Source organism: Mesoplodon bidens (assembly GCF_964165515.1).
Source record: "Mesoplodon bidens genome assembly, chromosome: 20".
NCBI lineage: Eukaryota > Metazoa > Chordata > Mammalia > Artiodactyla > Ziphiidae > Mesoplodon > Mesoplodon bidens.
The window spans coordinates 19,719,497-19,738,016 of NC_138181.1; the positions used below are offsets into that span (position 1 = coordinate 19,719,497).

The 18,520-nt window shown below is 43.3% G+C and overlaps 1 long non-coding RNA gene across 1 annotated transcript in view; it reads right to left on the minus strand.

The window, feature by feature from the left end:
- LOC308608292 overlaps positions 1-12,041 on the minus strand; it is a 105,445-nt gene extending 93,404 nt beyond the window's left edge. Inside the window, exon 1 of the long non-coding RNA XR_014014134.1 lies at positions 11,921-12,041. This is a non-coding gene — a long non-coding RNA (uncharacterized lncRNA). The remainder of the gene's footprint in view (positions 1-11,920) is intronic.
- Positions 12,042-18,520: the final 6,479 nt, after the last annotated feature.

Consider the following 18,520-nt stretch of genomic DNA (forward strand, 5'->3'; position numbering starts at 1 on the left):
TCTGGGAAGATCCCACATGCCGCGGAGCGGCTGGGCCCATGAGCCATGCCCGCTGAGCCTGAGCGTCCAGAGTCTGTGCTCCGCAACAGGAGAGGCCACAACAGTGAGAGGCCCGCGTACCGCATAAAAAAAATATATATATATGGAGCAATGTTTAGAAGATTTGGGGGAACCACTATCCATACAATTCCATTACTGGGAAAGCAAAGGTACAGTGAGGAGCAGAAAGTTATAAACAATAAAGCTCCAGCTCGCTGGAATTTGTATCAAATTAATGGGGTTGGGATGGATAGAATAGGGGGGTTATAGATGAGGCAGTATTGATTATGAGTTGATGATTGTTGAGGCTGGGTGAACATGGAGGTTCATCATTCTTTCTTCTTTAGTGTCTGTTTAAAATTTTTCATAGTAAAAAAAATAAAATTTAAAAAGGCATCAAGAGCAGGAAAGCATGGAGTTAAGTAATGATTTCTGAACCCTCAATGGCATGTTCTCTCCGAGAAGCATATATGAGGTAATGAAAGACCTTTGGATGGGAGTTATTTTCATAGCACAATCATTGTTTTAACAACATTCCCTAAGGGGAAAAATAGGTGACTTTTTCACTGAAAGTAGGCCAAGATAAGGCATGATTAAGATAAGGCATGGGACACACAGTTTTGAGAGGCATGAGCCCACTGTGTTCCCCTTTGCCTGGCAAAGCAATAAAGCTATTCTTTTCTACTTCACCAAAAAAAAAAAAAAAAAAAAGATAAGGCATAATCACTGTGCTTGCTTCACTGAACAAATACACCATGACGACTTGTTACATCAATGGAGCAAAAAAAGATCAAAACAACTGGGCTACTATACAGGGTCTCCAGCAAATAAAAATGCAGGACCCAGGTACATTTCTGAATTTCCGACAAATAACAATTATCATTTTTTTAGTATATGTGTGTCCCATGCAATATTTGGGCCACGCTTATACTCAAAATGTATTTGTTGTTTATCTGAAATTCAAATTTAAGTGGGTATCCCATATTTTATCTAGCAACTCTATTTCTATGGCTTATAAAATTTAGGAGAGTCCATCCTCCCCACCCTTCTCCAACTCATGCCACACCTCACCTCCCTGCAGAGTGATTAGACACAACTCCTATAATTATGACTCTCTGGGTATTTACCATCAACTTTCCTTACGTTCCTAGAAAGACATTCTTCCTGACCCAAGACAGGTTCAGACTGTCAGCCTGACCTCTGGCCCTCGAAGAGAAGTCAGGAAGGAGAGCAGCCATTTGCCTAAAAGCCAGCTGCCCCCCAAGTTCCCTTCAATATCCTCCTACCATGGCTGAAATTAAGACCCCTGAGATGCACAGGTCACTCCTGATGCTGCATCCTTCATACACACAGATGGAGTCTGTACAATCTGAGCTCCAAAGGAAACAGGGAAAGAGTGATTCATGCTGGAAGGCAGGAGAGGTCTCTTCATCCAACCTAACTCTCTCTCAGGTTGTCACTGCCAGTTCCAGATGATCGAGTTTTTGTAGCGGGACGTTGCTTTCAACCTGACTTGCCTATTGGTCACTTGACAACTCTTTTGCATCTCCACTGGAGGTGAGCCAGAGGAAGGAAGTGACAAAATAGCATGAGTCAACATGTTACTCACCAGAAGTTCTGGTAAAAGGAGTAAGGGGAATTTAAAGGAAGAGAAGTATGTAGAAAACACGAGTTTTAGGAGATTGTAGGAGTTTCCCTTCGCCTGTGCCTCTCAACCAGAGACAAACCAAGAGTCAAGTCTCATAGCCGAACCTCTCCTGATAGAAGTTTCTAGACAGAGACTAAATTCCCTTTCCTGAAGTCATAGAAATATCTACCATTCATCACTTCTACTTTGCAGTTAAACAAATTTGAGAGCTCTGATGGGAGAAATACAGTGATTTTAAAAGCTGGCGGCAGGATCCAGATGGACTGGGAGGAAGGCAGAATTCTTCATGAGGTTAGAACAGTTTTTGTTCAGAAAAACAGTATGAATGGGTATGTTTCGTTATAAAAGAGCAGGTGCTTCCAGTGGAGGCCTGATGGGAAGTCTCAACAAAAAAGAAACTGCTGGGCTTCCCTGGTGGGGCAGTGGTTGAGAGTCCGCCTGCCGATGCAGGGGACACGGGTTCGTGCCCCGGTCCGGGAAGATCCCACATGCCGCGGAGCGGCTGGGCCCGTGAGCCATCGCCGCTGAGCCTGTGCGTCCGGAGCCTGTGCTCCGCAACGGGAGAGGCCACATCAGTGAGAGGCCCGCGTACCGCAAAAAAAAAAGGAAAGAAACTGCTTGCTTTGCATAGAACAGGATAATTGTTATTATTATTTTAGAGTTCCCCATAGGTGGGGAAGACAGGGTTTTAGTGGGTCATAGAAGGGAAGAGAGCGGTGAAGAAAGGCGTGGCAGAGGGGAAGGGGGATCCAAGCAGACACATCAACAGGCAGGGCCATAGACAGAAGGATGGCCAGAGAGAAACTACCCATGCCAGGGCTGGCTGAGGATTCTAGGACAGTTCAGGGATACCTAGCATCCGTTTAAAAAATTATTTATTATGAAAAATTTCAAGCATATACAAAAGTAGACAGACAAGTATCATGAACCTCCATGGACCATACCCAACTTTAACAATTAACTCGCAGTCAATCTTGTTTCATCTAAAGCACCCCACCGACTCACCCCTCCCCCATAAATTATTTTGAAGGAAATTCCAGATAGCATATTTCCTGGGTAAACATTTTAGTATAGCTTTCAACTTTAAGTAGTAGCCTCTTCTGGGCGCTCCTGTTGTCTCCCTAAATAAGGCAATATCCTCCCTAAAAACCTGTATAGAAGAAAGACACATTCCCACGTGTGTCCTTTACTCTCAAAACTCTGCTAAAGCACCACTGACTGCACTTCAGATACCGGATGTGTGGCAGTTTTCCCACACGAAGCAATTCTGCAACACCAGCTGGGTGTCCTACAATTTAGCTCAAGTCTGACGCCGCCTACCCTGGGAGAGTGTCAGATCCCACAGGTTAAGGGCTCAGTCCCACGAGACTCCCCCACCCCCAACCCCATGCAGATGCCAATCACAAGTCCAGGGTGTCACCTGTGCTTCTGACCTACCAGCTATAAACCAGAGGTTCCCACAACCCCCTTTCCTTGGGTTCAATTAATTTGCTAGAGCGGTACACATAACTCATGGAAAACAGTTTACTTACTGGATTGCTGGGTTATTATAAAAGGATATAACTCAGGAACAGCCAGATGGAGGGGATGCAGGGGGCCAGATATGTGGGAAAGGGCACGGAGCTTCCGTGCCCCCAGCAGACACATCGCCTTCCTAGCACCTCCACGAGTTCACCTACCTGCAAGCTGTCGGAACCTTGTCCTTTGGGGTTTTATGGAGGCTTCATTATGGAGGCATGATTAAGTCACTGGCCATCGGTGACTGAACTCAATCTCCAGCCCCTCTCCCCTCCCCGGGGCTCAAGGGTTGAGACTGAAAGTTCCAACCCTCTAATCACGTGTTTGGCTCTCCTGGCCACCAGCCCCCATCCGTAGAGTCTTTCCAAAAGTCACTTCATTCACATAAACTCAGATGGGGTTGATGAAATAAAAATTCATATTCTAAGGCAAGTCAAGGAAAATTTAAACATAATTTTTCTCTGCCCTTTGGCCTCCTCTCGCCCCTCTACCGTGCACTGTATACCTGCATTATGCATGGACCAAACCTCCCCATCGGCAGAAATACCTGCTCAACCATAAACAGCAACATTCTCCTGGCACCAAGACAGCTCCTTAAAAGATAACATTCCTTCTTAATCTTGTAAGGGGCCACGATGACCCATGACCCACTACTCACTTTGTATGCTTAGATCTGGATTGTGTAAACTGTCCATAATATGTCATTTAACATACAGCCCTATGTCTCAAAAACTTAGATAACTATGTTTTGACCTACTAATGGGCAGAACAGACCTCAGAGCTTTCTGAAAGACTGCTTCCCAGGTTATAATCCTCTATTTGGTGCAAACAAAATTTTCTATTTCTTTTTAGATGACTGATTAAATTTTTTTGGTCCACAGGGTTGAAAGGGGCTTGTTATGAGTAATAAAAGACACCTTCGTAACTCTTACCACTTAGAAAATTCCAAAGGTTTTAGGAGCTCTGTGCGAGAAACAGGGACGAAGGCCAAATATGTATTTCTTATTATAAATCACAATATCATAGCCTGTTACCTAGAGGAGCCTAGTTAGTGGTGCTTTGTGGAGGGGGAGAATTGAAAAAGGGGCCAAGTTCCACCCTGGGGATATCTTTTCAGACTCTGAAATAAGGTGACAGCAAAGTTGACTAGGGAACAGGAACCCACGGAAACCTCCAGGAAGGTCGGGGCGGGGGGCGGGGGTGGCTTCCTACAGTATGCGTACTGTAGGATGACTCAAGCTGTGCTCTCAGGACACTAGATATAAGTTCACACCAGAGGCTTCTTGGAGACTTACAGGACACATCCACTCTGGCGACAGACTATTCGGGTTCCGCGAACTTTAGCAGGTTCCTCTTTCTCACTAGCTAATTCTGTATACATTTGAAATGAGGGTACCAAGCAACATTTTGCATTATTCAAAATAGCTTAAAGAAACCAGGAACCTTTCAGAGTTTGTTTTTCTTTTTTTCTCTCTTTAGAACAATGCATTGCTTAGGGAAAATAAAAGTCTATAGCTGAACTCAAAAGAAAATGGTCACAGGAACTCAAATGCCCAAGTCCATTCTCTAGACTAAGGGGTTAACCTCACCCTTCAGTACTTTATTACCTGTTCTCTACACCTGGGTTGTTCCACTCTTTTACCACAGGCCTGTTGTCAGCTGTTTTCAAAGAAAAAAAAATCTTTAATGTCATTTCTTTTCCAAATTAAAACTCTGTAATAACTCTTTGTCTCCCCTCCCCATGCGTTTTTCTGACACCCATGAAGAATTTCCCTTTCAAAGTCCTGTCTTCTTACCTCCATCACTTAAAGCTCCACTTGACACCTGCCTTCCAGGGAAGACAACACCCTTTACAGCTCAAAATCTTGCCAGTTTAGTCTTTATTTATTTTTTAATCCCTGATAAAATCTCCACTCACTCAGCACTATATATATGTATAGTTTGCTCACTCATCCTCTCCTCTGAGAATCAAGGTTTGCGTACTTGCTAATGATCCGATAATGCCCCATCTCTGGAGGACAAGGGACCCACAAAGGAAGAATAATCCTCTCTCACAGCCTTGGTTCTCAGAGCTGAGCATGCATCAGAATACCTGGAGGGTTTGTCAGCACAAAGACACTGGAGTCACTGATTCAGCAGGTCTGGGGTGGGCCTGAGAATCTGCATTTATATACAAAGATGAAAGATGAAAATGACTTAGTCTCTGGCTTTGAGAAAACTGCAGTCTGATGGATAAATCCCTCCTTTCATCTGAGCAGCACTTTACATTTGAAAATTGCTCTCATCCTCAAGAGATTTTTTTTTTTCTTGTGGTACGCGGGCCACTCACTGCCGTGGCCTCTCCCGTTGCGGAGCACAGGCTCCGGACGCGCAGGCTCAGCAGCCATGGCTCACGGGCCTAGCCGCTCCATGGTATGTGGGATCTTCCCGGACGGGGGCACGAACCCGTGTCCCCTGCATCGGCAGGAGGACTCTCAACCACTGCACCACCAGGGAAGCCCCTTGAGAGATTTTTTTTTTTTTTTTTAACTAGCCCTCACCACAATCCTAGGAGGAAAGTAGATTCTGGATTGAGGGTCAGAAAACCTGCATCCGAATTCCAGCTCTACCAAATATTAGCTCTGTGACTTTGGACAAGTTACTTAAACTCTCAAAGCCTGAGTTATCTGCAAAATATGAATAAAAACCTCCCGGGTAGATAATACCCATGTTTGTGAAAATTCTCTGTGGCTGAAAAGTGCTGTACAAATATTACATATATTATGTATAAATACATAATAGTAGAAAGGAACACAGCCTGGGGTCGGTGTCAGAGAGACTGTCAGAGTGTGACGAGAACACGGAGAAAGAAGATGCGTTCAGCTGGCAGGAGAAAGGGTTGGATGCAGGGAGCTTCAGGAAAAACAGGCAGGGAACTGGGTGGGGAAGGGAGGTGAAGGGCAAGGCAGGAAAGTGCATGACATACAAGGAGATGAAGGGTACGGGAAGATGATTAATCTAATGATACAGGTGGAGAAGGAGTTCAAGGCCACATTACTGTAAGCTTTGAGGACCAAGAAAAGGAGTTTGAACATGATTCGGTAGGTAATGGGCAGCCAATGAAAGGTTCTGATCAGCAGCTCAACGTGCTCAGAAGATAAGGACACTGGTCTGTGGACACGGCGGGGTCGGGTGGGCAGGGATGGGAACGGGGAGGCTGTGGAGGCAGAGAGATCTGTTAAGAGTCAGTTTTCCTTAACAGCCCTCCCTCCCGACCCCAGGTCCTTATCCACCTCCCCATACCTCACTGCTCTAGCCTTAGAGTAAATAAATCCCAATCCTCTGAATCATCATCATCTCCCCCAGAGATCTCCCCCTTTCAAAATGCCGGGCAGCTCTTCTGTGGTCCCAGCCCTGCCTTCTGGAGCGCGTTACAGGTGAACGCACTCTCCCTCTCCCTCCTAACTTTCCTGGTGACTCTCTTGTCCTTATTCATGTTTCTCTTCTTACTGCCAAGCACACCCAAATTTTTCAGCCATTTCTCACTTAAGAGGCTCTCTCCGCCGTTCTGGTTACCCTTCTCTGCATAGAATTTTGTTTCTCCCATAGAAAGAGAAGCACACAGCATTACCAAAGGCACTTGGATAATTTAAGCAAACAAACTCTTGATGTTTGGATAAGAATTTAATTCCCGGCCCCACCTCTTTTCTTTATGGGGTAACTTCACTGGGAGTACTTGAGAGAAGTTCAAGTTCAAGGTCAAGGTGGGTTCTCACTTATCTATGGGTGATTCCTTGGAGGCTTGATTGTAGTTAATTAAATCCTTCATCTCATTCTGACTTGGGTTTGCTTGGATTTAAAGTTGAACCCTACATGTTGCACATTCTTCCCTTATGAATGCCAGCCCTGAAATTCACACCCTCTCTGTTGTCCCCTAAATGTGTCACCAGACTTGCTTGTATTTCCTCCTTAAAATTTTCTTTAGGGCTTCCCTGGTGGCGCAGTGGTTGAGAGTCCGCCTGCCAGTGCAGGGGACACAGGTTCGTGCCCCCGTCCGGGAAGATCCCACATGCTGTGGAGCGGCTGGGCCCGTGAGCCATGGTCGCTGAGCCTGTGCATCTGGAGCCTGTGCTCCGCAACGGGAGAGCCTGCAACAGTGAGAGGCCCGTGTATCGCAAAAAAAAAAAAAAAAAAAAAAAAAAAATTTTCTTTATGCTTTTCATGTGATGATAGTAATCTCTAGATGTACGTTACATTGTTTCTTCATTTCCATTTTTCCAAGCCTGAAAGGTCAGCCTTTCTGTCTGTGGCTGATGTGTGGACATCTTTGGGGATCCTTTGTGGCTTCACTAGGCCCACTATAAGTCTCTTTAGCAGCAACACAACAGAAATGCACTGCTAACAAATGCCCACTTCCCCTAATTACAGGGCCAGTGAGATTTCAAGTTAAGACCACGTTCAATCATGCTATATAAACAAATCCTATCACCTAATGTTTAAATGGAAGCTCTCAGGAGTTCAAAATACCTTTAGACTAATGAATAATCATTTTATTATTATTATACACAAAATTCCTCAGTAGCTTCCCCTCAGTCTCCGAACCCCGAGAACGTTTTCCAATGTGTGTCCCTCATTTCATCAAACTACATAACATGTGTAACTAAGGAAAAATAAGGACGGACTGGATTTTCACTTCGTGTGGAGACTCGTTCTCTTTGCTTACAGAAGTGAAACGTCTGTCTGAACTCAGTGGATGAAACGAGATGTTCTGATTTGAAAAAGATGTTTCTTTCGTGTAGCTCAGTGTGGAAGCGTACTCAGATTCATTCGGAGAACAGTTTTTATTGACTGTGACTCGTTAGAAAGAATGTCATGTGCTGCCATTTCATCATGAAGCAGGGAATCTTTCCCTTATAGGGCTTTTGGCTCAAAAATGATTCAGGAAAGGAAAAATGGGCTTTTGTGGGAAACCTACTAACTCAGCCAGGACCCGATGGATGCAAGTTAAAGGATGGTACCCCTGCCACTCTTTTATGCTACCTCCTGAGGTGCTGGAGGAGTAAACCTTGTTCTTATGGCTCTGAAAATTAAGAACACAAGCACATGCTGATTTTCCCTCAGAAGGACTGAAATAAGCCAAGAAGGCTATGTCCTCTATAAATGAAAGCTTCAGGAATTTTATTTTAAGGGAGGTGGATATTACAGGAAGTATCCATCCATATGTATGTGGCCACTTTAAAAATAAAGCACAGTGCTTCCCTGGTGGCACAGTGGTTAATCATCTGCCTGCCAATGCAGGGGACACGGGTTCGAGCCCTGGTCTGGGAAGATCCCACATGCCGTGGAGCAACTAAGCCCGTGCGCCACAACTACTGAGCCTGTGCTCTACAGTCCGCAAGCCACAACTACTGAGCCCGCGTGCCACAACTACTGAAGCCCACGAGCCACAACTACTGAGCGTGCACGCCTAGAGCCCGTGCTCCACAACAAGAGAAGCCACCTCAATGAGAAGCCCGCGCACTGCAACGAAGAGTGGTCCCCTCTTGCCGCAACTAGAGAAAGCCCGCACGCAGCAATAAGACCCAACACAGCCAAAAATAAATAAATAAAAATAAAGCACAGTATTGACTGAGTCATGGAATTTTATAAGAGACTACAGGGTTTGAATCTTTCATTAAATGAATTATTAATAGGAGAAAGACCCTAAAACAAAAGTTTTACTGGACTAGATACAGTTTCATTCCAGTCTCTACAGTCCTGATTGCATCAGAGAGAGAACAGCTGAAGTATGTTTAAGCCTATTTAAGAAATAGGAGGCTTATTCTAATACCACAAATTTTTCACCCCAGAAGAATGTAATTATTCAGTGACATTTTAAAAAGCCTAACATCAAGTGTCTTCAAAGCAAAATTGAATATAGAATGGTTAAAAGACTTGTAATTGTTACAATAGAAATTGAACTGGAAAACCAAAAGAAAATCATCAAAATTCTTCTAAATCCAAATGATAAATGACTGATTACACTGATCTCTACCATGTTCTGCTTTCTAACATGCTCTCCTCCCCACCTAAACGTCCCCACGTATACTTTCTCTTGTGCTCACCCTTCTTGGAAGTATTCAGGGTCATGAGTGGAGATATTTTAATACGAGGGTGCATAATACCCTTCAACAGACAATAAGTCTCAGTTTAGACAGTATATAGTGCCTTACATCTTTGGGATGATGTGGCAGATTAATGCTACTAGAAGGTGGTGAAGACACAGCCTTCAGGGAAGATAAATAATGTTGATTCACTCTTCTTCCAAAGTCAAGGACAAAGCTGTGATAAACCTCATGGCTGAGAAGACAACCAACCAATATTCCAATAGACTGACAGCAAAAGGCAGAAGAAGGATGATGTATTTGTTCCCTGATGAATGTGGTGGTTATAGATGAAACATCCTAAAGGCAAGCACAGTAAAAAGGTGGATGTAAATTAAAGAAAACCAAAGAGGGAAGGTGCGGCAAAAAGCTAGACCACAACGTTTTTGTACTTCCCAAGAGGCAAAAGAGGAATCCTGCAATTTGATCTCCATGAAAAGACTTTAGGCTGGGGAGGTTCTCCAAATTCTGGGTCAAGATTTTCAGTTCACCTGAGAACACTTTGTGCTTAACCCTAACCCTTAACCTCTATGCGGTGCTACTTTTAGGTCATCATGTTCCCTAGGGTACTGGCTCCAACTGAAGGGGAGAGCATACGTCAAGGTCTGGTGAAGAACTGATCAAAAAACAGTGGAGATTTATATCAAAGTGCTGATTCATGAGGGCTTCAGAGATTTAAAAAAAAAAAGTAGCTCAGTATTTGTTTAGGTCTGGAGGGGGTGGGAGGTTACGGAGGGGACAGCTAAGGGATGTCGGATTTCTTCTCGAGGTGATGAAAATGTTCTAAAATGGACTGTGGGGACTTCCCTGGTGGCCCAGTAGCTAAGAATCCATGTGCCAATGCAGGGGACACAGGTTTGAGCCCTGGTCCGGGAAGATCCCAGATGCCGCAGAGCAACTGGGCCCGTGCACTGCAACTACTGAGCCTGCGCTCTAGAGCCCACGAACCACAACTACTGAGCCCGTGCGCCACAACTACTGAAGCCCGTGCACCTACAGCCCGTGCTCCACAACAAGAGAAGTCACCGCAATGAGAAGCCTGCGCACCACAATGAAGAGTAGCCCCCGCTCACCACAGCTAGAGAAAGCCCACACACAGCAACGAAGACCCAATGCAGCTAAAAATAAATTAATTAATTAAAAATAAAATAAAATAAAAAATCAACTGTGGTGATGGTTGCACATATCTGACTGTACACTTTATTTTTATTTATTTATTTATTTGGTCACGCCATGTGGCATGCAGGATCTTGGTTCCCAGACCAGGAATTGAACCCTTGCTCCCTGCAATGGAAGCACAGAGTCCTAAACCACTGGACTGCAAGGGAAGTCCCTGAATGTACACTTTAAATGAGTGAATTGTATATTATGTGAATTACATACCAATAAAGCCTTTTTTTAAGCCTATAAGAAATTAGAGAGACGGGTCAATGTGGCATGAGAACCAGCCTTAACACAGCAACCTCCCAGGGCTAGAAGGTAAAAACTTGGGTATAACTGACCCCAAAAAGGAAAGGTATTATCAAATGCTAAGTAAAGAATCACAGGGAAACTCAAAATCATCATATTCCATATTTTACACCTCTTAGGGGAATTCTGCCTCTCTGTCATTGTCTAGATACCACTATTTCCAAAGTTGAATTACCTTGCCCTGTTGGAGCCCACAAAGTATGGGTGTGATGAACGTGTTACAGTTCAAACACTTGAAAGGGTGGTACCAGCCAGAGAATGGCTCGATGGGAGCAGTTTCCACATCTCCCTGCAGAATGGGGGTCCAATTAAAGGAACCATTATCCTGTGATATCTGGAGAAAGTGTTTCTCAGATGAGTGAATTGGGAACCGAAATCCGGTAAAGGTTTTTTATTCCTTTACATAATTAGGATATCATTTACAGGACTTGGACCTCTTGGGTGTCCCCCAAAGCTCCTCACATAGGGCTGGCATTCCCAGAAACTTAATAAATACTTTCTGTTTTTAACTATATTGAATTCCAAAGGAGGAGCTTAAAGGTTAGGCATTTTATAATGGGTGTACATTCTACTTCCAAATGTAATATCTAGAATATAAACCCTAGAAAAAGGTAAGTAGTTATTAAATACCAAAGCTCCTTTGAGAAATGATTGTGTCAAGTTTACTGGTTAGCATTAGTTTTATTAAAATGGTTAAGAAAAACTGCCCTAGCAGATATCTATAACTATGCAATCTTCAGCTTTAGAATAATGTATTATATATGTGTAACTATAAGAACTTTTCCTTGTGAGCTTAAGCATCTTAGCAACAGCTCCCTTTCCAAACATGCCAAGAAAGATATGTTGCTTTGGGTTACGGACACTGGAAAATCAACAGACCAAAACACCCAGAAGAAAGAAGTAGAGAGAAGTCTGACTCGGGTCACCCTGCAGTCTGGAGAGCTCAGGATGACAGCAAACTGTGATGCCCTTGAAAGCTTCTTCCCTCACTCCCAGACCACCACTGCATCATCCCCGCTGGGCCCTTCACACGTGCATGGTCTGCCAACATGCTGAGAGAAAGAGGGATTTAAAAGAAAGTCAGCCCCACAGAACCACAGTCAAAAAATAAATAAATAAATACCTTTGACCTATACCCTTGAGACCGGAGCCAGATCCTGTTAGATAGCAAGTATCCTCTTTCTGTGTGCATCTGCAAGGACGAAATGCATTGGTTAAGTGGGTTAATTGGTCCGTGTAAGCAATGAGTTCTTGTGGGTATTCATTATGAATGCTCTGTGGGTGAGTAAGTAGTTGGGAAGAGAACCAGTCAATTTCTTCCTTTCTGTCCGCGCTGGTTGTTCTGAACACCACCAGTGTCTCACCAAGTACAGTCGTCCCTTGGTATCCATGGGGGGTTGGTGCCGGGACCCCCACCCCTTCCCACTAAGTATTCTAAAATCCAGGGATGCTCAAGTCCCTTATATGAAATGGCATAGTATTTGCATGTAACCTATGTACATCCTCCTGGATATTTTAAATCATCTCTAGATTAGTCATAATACTTAATACAATGTAAATGGTATGTAAAAAGTTGTAAATATGATGTAAATGCTATCTAAATAGTTGCTGGCACGTGGCAAATTCAAGTTTCACTTTTTGGAACTTTCTGGATTTTTTTTTTGTATGTATATTTTCAATCTGAGGTTGGTTGAATCCGAGGATACCGAACCCACAGATACAGAAGCCCCGACTGTCTAACTAGGTACCTTTACAGTACTTTAAATATGCTGAGTAAAACCATCAGTGTCCTCTGCACTGCCATCTTGAGTATAACAAATCGTTATGATTGCATAACTTGTTTATACTTCTTAAAATGCTGTCAAACATGTTTGATCTTCATAACTGAGAGAAGCTGTACAGTAATCTTTACTTTACCCAGGGAAGATTAACTGAATTTTCTTGACCATTGAAGTTTATCCCTTTATGTTACCATAATCAAAAAAGAAAAAAATTTTAACGAGTTTGAACAAAACTCTTTCTAAAATACACTGAAACAAACAAATATAAATTAAGATAAGAATTCTTTTTTAATGTTTTGTCTCGGATATCAACAAGGGCTTTTCACTGAGTTATAATACCCAGGTTCAGAGACGAAAAGGACCCTCCTGGACATCACTGATGAGAATGTGAACTTTGACATTTTGGGGGAGGCAACAAGTTGACAATATGGATCCAAATCTTACGAATGTTCCAACTCACTGACCCCACAATTCTTTTATTCTTTTAATAATATTTGAGTGCCTATCAAATGCTACATACTCAAGGTACACTGATGACCAACACAGGCGAGCTCCCTGCTCTTAGGAAGCTTACATCCTCACGAAGAGAGAGCAAAACAATGAATAAGCGCACAGGTGAAGGGAGAAGATAAATTCAGACTGTGGTAAATCCTGACAAGAGAAGTAAGCCATGGATATGATGGAGCCTACAGGCGAGGAAGGAACTTGTTTCTGTCGGTGTCAAGAAAGCCCCCTGTGGCAGAAAGGCTGTTGCCCTGAGGATATCCAGTCTCCCTCTCACCCTTAAGAAGAGAGCCCCAACTCAAAAAGAAAACACAAAACTAAACCCATCTTTCCTGGCCATCCTGAAGAGCAGGACGGCATGTGAGATGTAACGGAGGTTGCTCGGTGGAACTTCTAGAAATGCTTCTGCATAAGGAAGATAGTGTCAAGTCAATCACATATAAAAAGATGTCAGAGATATCAGGGAAAAAATTTGGATTTTGAAAGAAGTACACGGATGATAAAGAGAAAAGCAATTCTGGCTTAGTTCTGGCTCTAAAAATACATGCCCTCTGCTTCCTCTACCTTTTTTAGCTGTAAAGCTTTAAGTGAAATAGTTCATGGTTTGGTAGAAAGTTCTTGCTTGGGGGAGGGGACTGCTGGGGGAGGAATGTTATATATAGGTGGTGTAATACTCTGTGCTAATATGTGTAGAAACATTGCATAATACAGGAGAGAAGTAAACTAAGGTAGAAAGAACACTGAACTAGGAGTCCATTGACCTGGCTTTCAGCGCTGGTTCTGCTCTAATAAGCTGTGTAATCCTGGCAATCAACCGCAGCCAGCTTCCTCAACTTAAAATGAGGAAACTGGACTCGCTCATCTGTAAGGCCTCATCTGCCCTCTGTAAGGCCTTGTCCACATTTCTTTTTTCCTTCCTTTTACCATTAATGTCACACTCACCCCCACACCCCCACACACATAAACATAGAGGCTAAAGGTTAAATCTCACTATGTCTTTATCATGAATGGGTCAACAGAGAGGAAAAATAACAATCATGAGGGAATTCTCTGGCGGTCCAGAGGTTAGGACTCTGTGCTTTCACTGCCGTGGGCCTGGGTTCAGTCCCGGGGCTGGGAATTAACCCATAAGCCACATGGCACAGCCAAAAAAAAAAAAAAAATTACAATCATGAAATGATGGTTATTTATGTCCAGAAAATTTAATACAGATTTTAGGATGATGAAAAAATGTGTCTGTGATCATCGGGTTGAACACATCTTACATGTATGAATAATGCACCTTATTGCTAGATCAATAATAGAGGCTTACATTTATCTGTATAATTAGTGTTTACAAAGCAATTTTATGTCCTACCACTTTCACTTCTGAACGTCAGAACTAATTTAAGAAATAGGGAATCCAAATTATTTCTTTTTTACAAATACACTAAGCTGTGCATATGTTAAATGATTTGCCCAAGTTTACACCGCAAGGGGCCGACCATGGGCCTTCTCCCAATTCACCAGCACTGATTCCTGTTCCATGCTGCCAGGCGGCTGGGATGCTGGAAGCCTGGTGCTTCCTGTGTCTCTCACTTTGTCTTTCTGTTCTGCCCATTCTCATAAGCACAGCTGAAGTCTCGGAGAACACCCGAACAGTGACGCAATGAAATTTCCAAACTTTCATAAAGTCGAAGCGATCACAGAGATATTCACCCAGCATCTTCATTATCAACTCACAGAGCAGTCACCTTTTTGTCTCTGCCACGGGGGTCTGCAAAGACTGCTTTTTTCTTTTAAATTTTCGATAGGAAAATAGACTACATAAAATATGTTAAACACTTTCATTTAAAAATAATGGTTAGCGTTACACATCCGTCACCCGTCATTCATAACGGAACACATCTTTAACAAAATGTCCTACATCGACACAAAATAATCCACCTGCTTTCTTTCTGCCTGTAATGTGTCACCACCTCCAGTTTGCCTAACAATCCAAACACAACGTGAACACACAATCAAATCACTGCGAGTGTGGGTGACTTCAAAAGACATCAGGGGTACATCCTGTATAAGAACCACAATTGGTTACCAAGATAGTATTTATTTTAATCCAATTAAATAAAGTTAAACAGGAATATATGATGACCCTGAAAGGATGGACCAAATGCCACACTCGTGTTATCATTTTTATTTGTCCTCTCATTAAAATGGATAAAACCACTGCCCCTTCTGAGTTCTCATGGCAGGAATTAATTCTCATGGCCTTAATACCTGAAGCTGTCTCTGTGAGCAAATTTGTTTCTAATTTTAAGTCTGGAAATGTTCAGAAACATTAATTAAAGGCCCACTGTGTGCAGAGTAACCTAAGAGGTCTTAAAAAGAAACAGTCCTTGAGTCCACCCTTTTTCAGAATCCACATTCACTCCATCAGGAAACCTTGTCTCTACCAGGATCCGAGCCCCTTACCCCATCTCCATGGACAAGCAAGGCCCCTGCATCTTTGCAGCAGTCTCCTAACTGATCTCCCAGCTTCTGCCCTTGACCCTGCAGTCTATTTTTAATGCAGCAGGGACAATTCACCTCACTGGTTCAAAGCCTTTCAGGGCCTCCCATCTCACTTCAAGGAAGGCCCCAGTCCTGACTATGGTCCCAGAGGCCCTACAAGACCCATCCCTTTGACTTCTCTGGCCTCAGGTTCTATTCCTCTACCCGCCACTCCCTCCATCCCTCCAATCCACTTAACTTCCTTGCTGTTCTTGAGATACACCAGGCATATACTTGCTCCAGGACCTTCACCTTGGCTGAAGCCATCTGCAGCCTCTGCCTGAAGCAATCTATCCCAGACCATCCTTGCCACACTGTCCCATGTCTTTCAAGTCTCTGCTCAGATGCCACCTTCTCATTGAGGTCTAGCCCCACCACCCTATTCAAAATTGCTGCAGGTGCCCCTCCTCCCCAGAGCTCTCAATGGCCCTCACTCAGCTCTTCTTTTCCCCCAGCACTTACGCCTTCCAATGTGCAAAATAAGACCTAATATGTTTACTGTCTTCCTCTCCTCACTAGAATGTACACTCTATAAAGGGAGAGATGTTGTCTGATATTTGTCTGAAACAGTGCTCAGTACACAGAAGACCCTTAAGCATTATTGGTTGAATAAGTGAATGAATATCGATGCCTAATCCTTGTCTTGCACAAGGATTAACACAAATTAGTTAACAGGTGTGATTTCTAAGCATGGACCCCCAAATTATTGGATTTCTGCGCTGTATGCTGGGTCTTCTGTGTGACCACTGAAGTGTTTGCCATCCTTGATTCAACACGCATTGGCCTCACTCTGCAATTAGAAGTTCTGAACGGAAGAATGGTCCAGAGCTGGGCAAAGTATATGAAAAGAAGAAATAAGTGGCTAAAAGCACATGAGAAAAGACTATTTTAACTTCCAAGACTAATCGAAGAAATCTATATCAAAGCAATAAGCCCAATGTTCAAGTATTATGTTAGCAAAGGTTTCAATATATCATAACACTCAATACTGGCAAAGCAACGGAGAAAAATGTACTTTTAGACACCACCCTTTAGAAAACAGAGCCGTTTCGGAAAATTATTTGGCTAATGTGTCTAAAGCCTTAACATATTCAGGAATTAATTGGTACAATTTTATCCTAAATGTGGAAATAGCTTTATTGGGCAAAGATTTTCTCACAGCTGTATTTGTGAAGGCCACATCTGGAAGCCACCTAAATGGCCCACTATAAGAAGATGATTAAGCAAACTCTACATGTCTCATCAACTCCATGCCATTTTTAACGACTCGTTAGTAGTCTAACAATGTGGGAAAGTCCTAATGTGATGCTATAGAACCCTCCACAAAGGTGGGAAGGAGGTAGGTTGAATATAAACAGAGGTAGGCCCATGATAGAGCAGCGCTCCTGGATTCCAGGCTGTTGGACCCCATCCATCTGATCCCAAATCCTCAGACAGCGTCTTCTGCTTTCCTGCATGTGTGAATAGTAGTTCCAATGCCCAGAAACCTTACTGTTTCCAAACTCTTAATCACTATCCCTCCTCGGGGCTCCAGGAACCCTAAGCATGTGGGTACCCCGTGATCTGCTCTGAGACCGCATTGTTGCTGAGGGACGGGTATGAATTACAGTGGCCTCACTCCAAATACATAAAAAATAAGTGCAAACAAAAATGTAAGAACAGGGGTGTTAAATAGACAGCAAATGTATCTGTAGAAACATAACGCTGAATCTTATAAAAGAGTAAATCAGAATCAGGACTAACTGGGCACATAACGGTATACTTTGATGGATATAATTTGGCCCTCAGAAGTATTTTCCCATGGGAGTCTGCCAGGCAGATAAGTTCAGTCACAGGTACTTCTAAAATGCCATTACCACTACAATTTATATTACCTTTGATACATCCAATTCCATGGTGGTGTTTTTACACAGTAAGATGATTGGATCCACTCTGGAGCTTCAGCAGGAAAAAAACACAAATTGAATAAATTTCATATATGAATGTGGCCCCGGGCAGGAGCTCATTATCACACCAGGTAGTATATGGGGTTTTAGAATTTGGTAAAGATGTTGTTTACTCACCTATCTATGATCTATTCTTTCACTTCAGAAGATCTGTTGAAAGTTTTGCTCTGTCTTTAAAGGTTTTGAAGTACTTTCCTGGAGGCAATAGAGGACTGAGTGCTTGGCTGCTTTGCAAAAGAGACTTCCTATAGCCAGTTCCTCCAAAGTTCTGACCTGGTTCCAACAGCGAGTCACTGACACCAACAGGGTGTCCTACAATTCATTCCAATGCTGACATTAACCAGCTGGAGTAAGCACTAGACCCCACAAGTGAAGGATTCAGTCTCACGAGACTGTCCCCCTTTCAGATGCCAGCACAAGTGGGGTTGTTAAGCAGGTAAGGTAGGGGGTCCCCAGAGAAAGAGAACCAGGCGTAATTTTCTTGACATAAGAGAAGCCATTTTTGGCCTAAGCCATTGTGTGATCTACACCTGGCTGCAATGTTTGCCCTTGAACACATCTCCATAATTAATGATCTTAAGGGAACAAAGGAATGCAGGAACAGAGAAGTGGTCAAGAAACAAGACTGCTAGTTCCTCCTCGAGGGATGTACGTAAAGATATGTATCTGATACATATCTTTGAGTTCCGCAGGAACTAAGGCCCCATGCAGAAGATGGTAACTACCTGCTGAAACCCCAGACTGGTCAGAACCTGGGGGATGATGATGTTGACTTTTTCTGACCCTCGTGACTTCCATCAACCAAAGCTTGACTCTGTCCACCAATTCTATGCTGAATTCTCCTCTGCTTAAGCCCCTTCATGAATATGCATGTACCCTTAGCTTAAAACTTCTATTTTGCTGTTTGGGGAGACACTGCTTTGGGAAAGATCCCCAGTGTTCTCCTTAATTGCTGCAACTAAT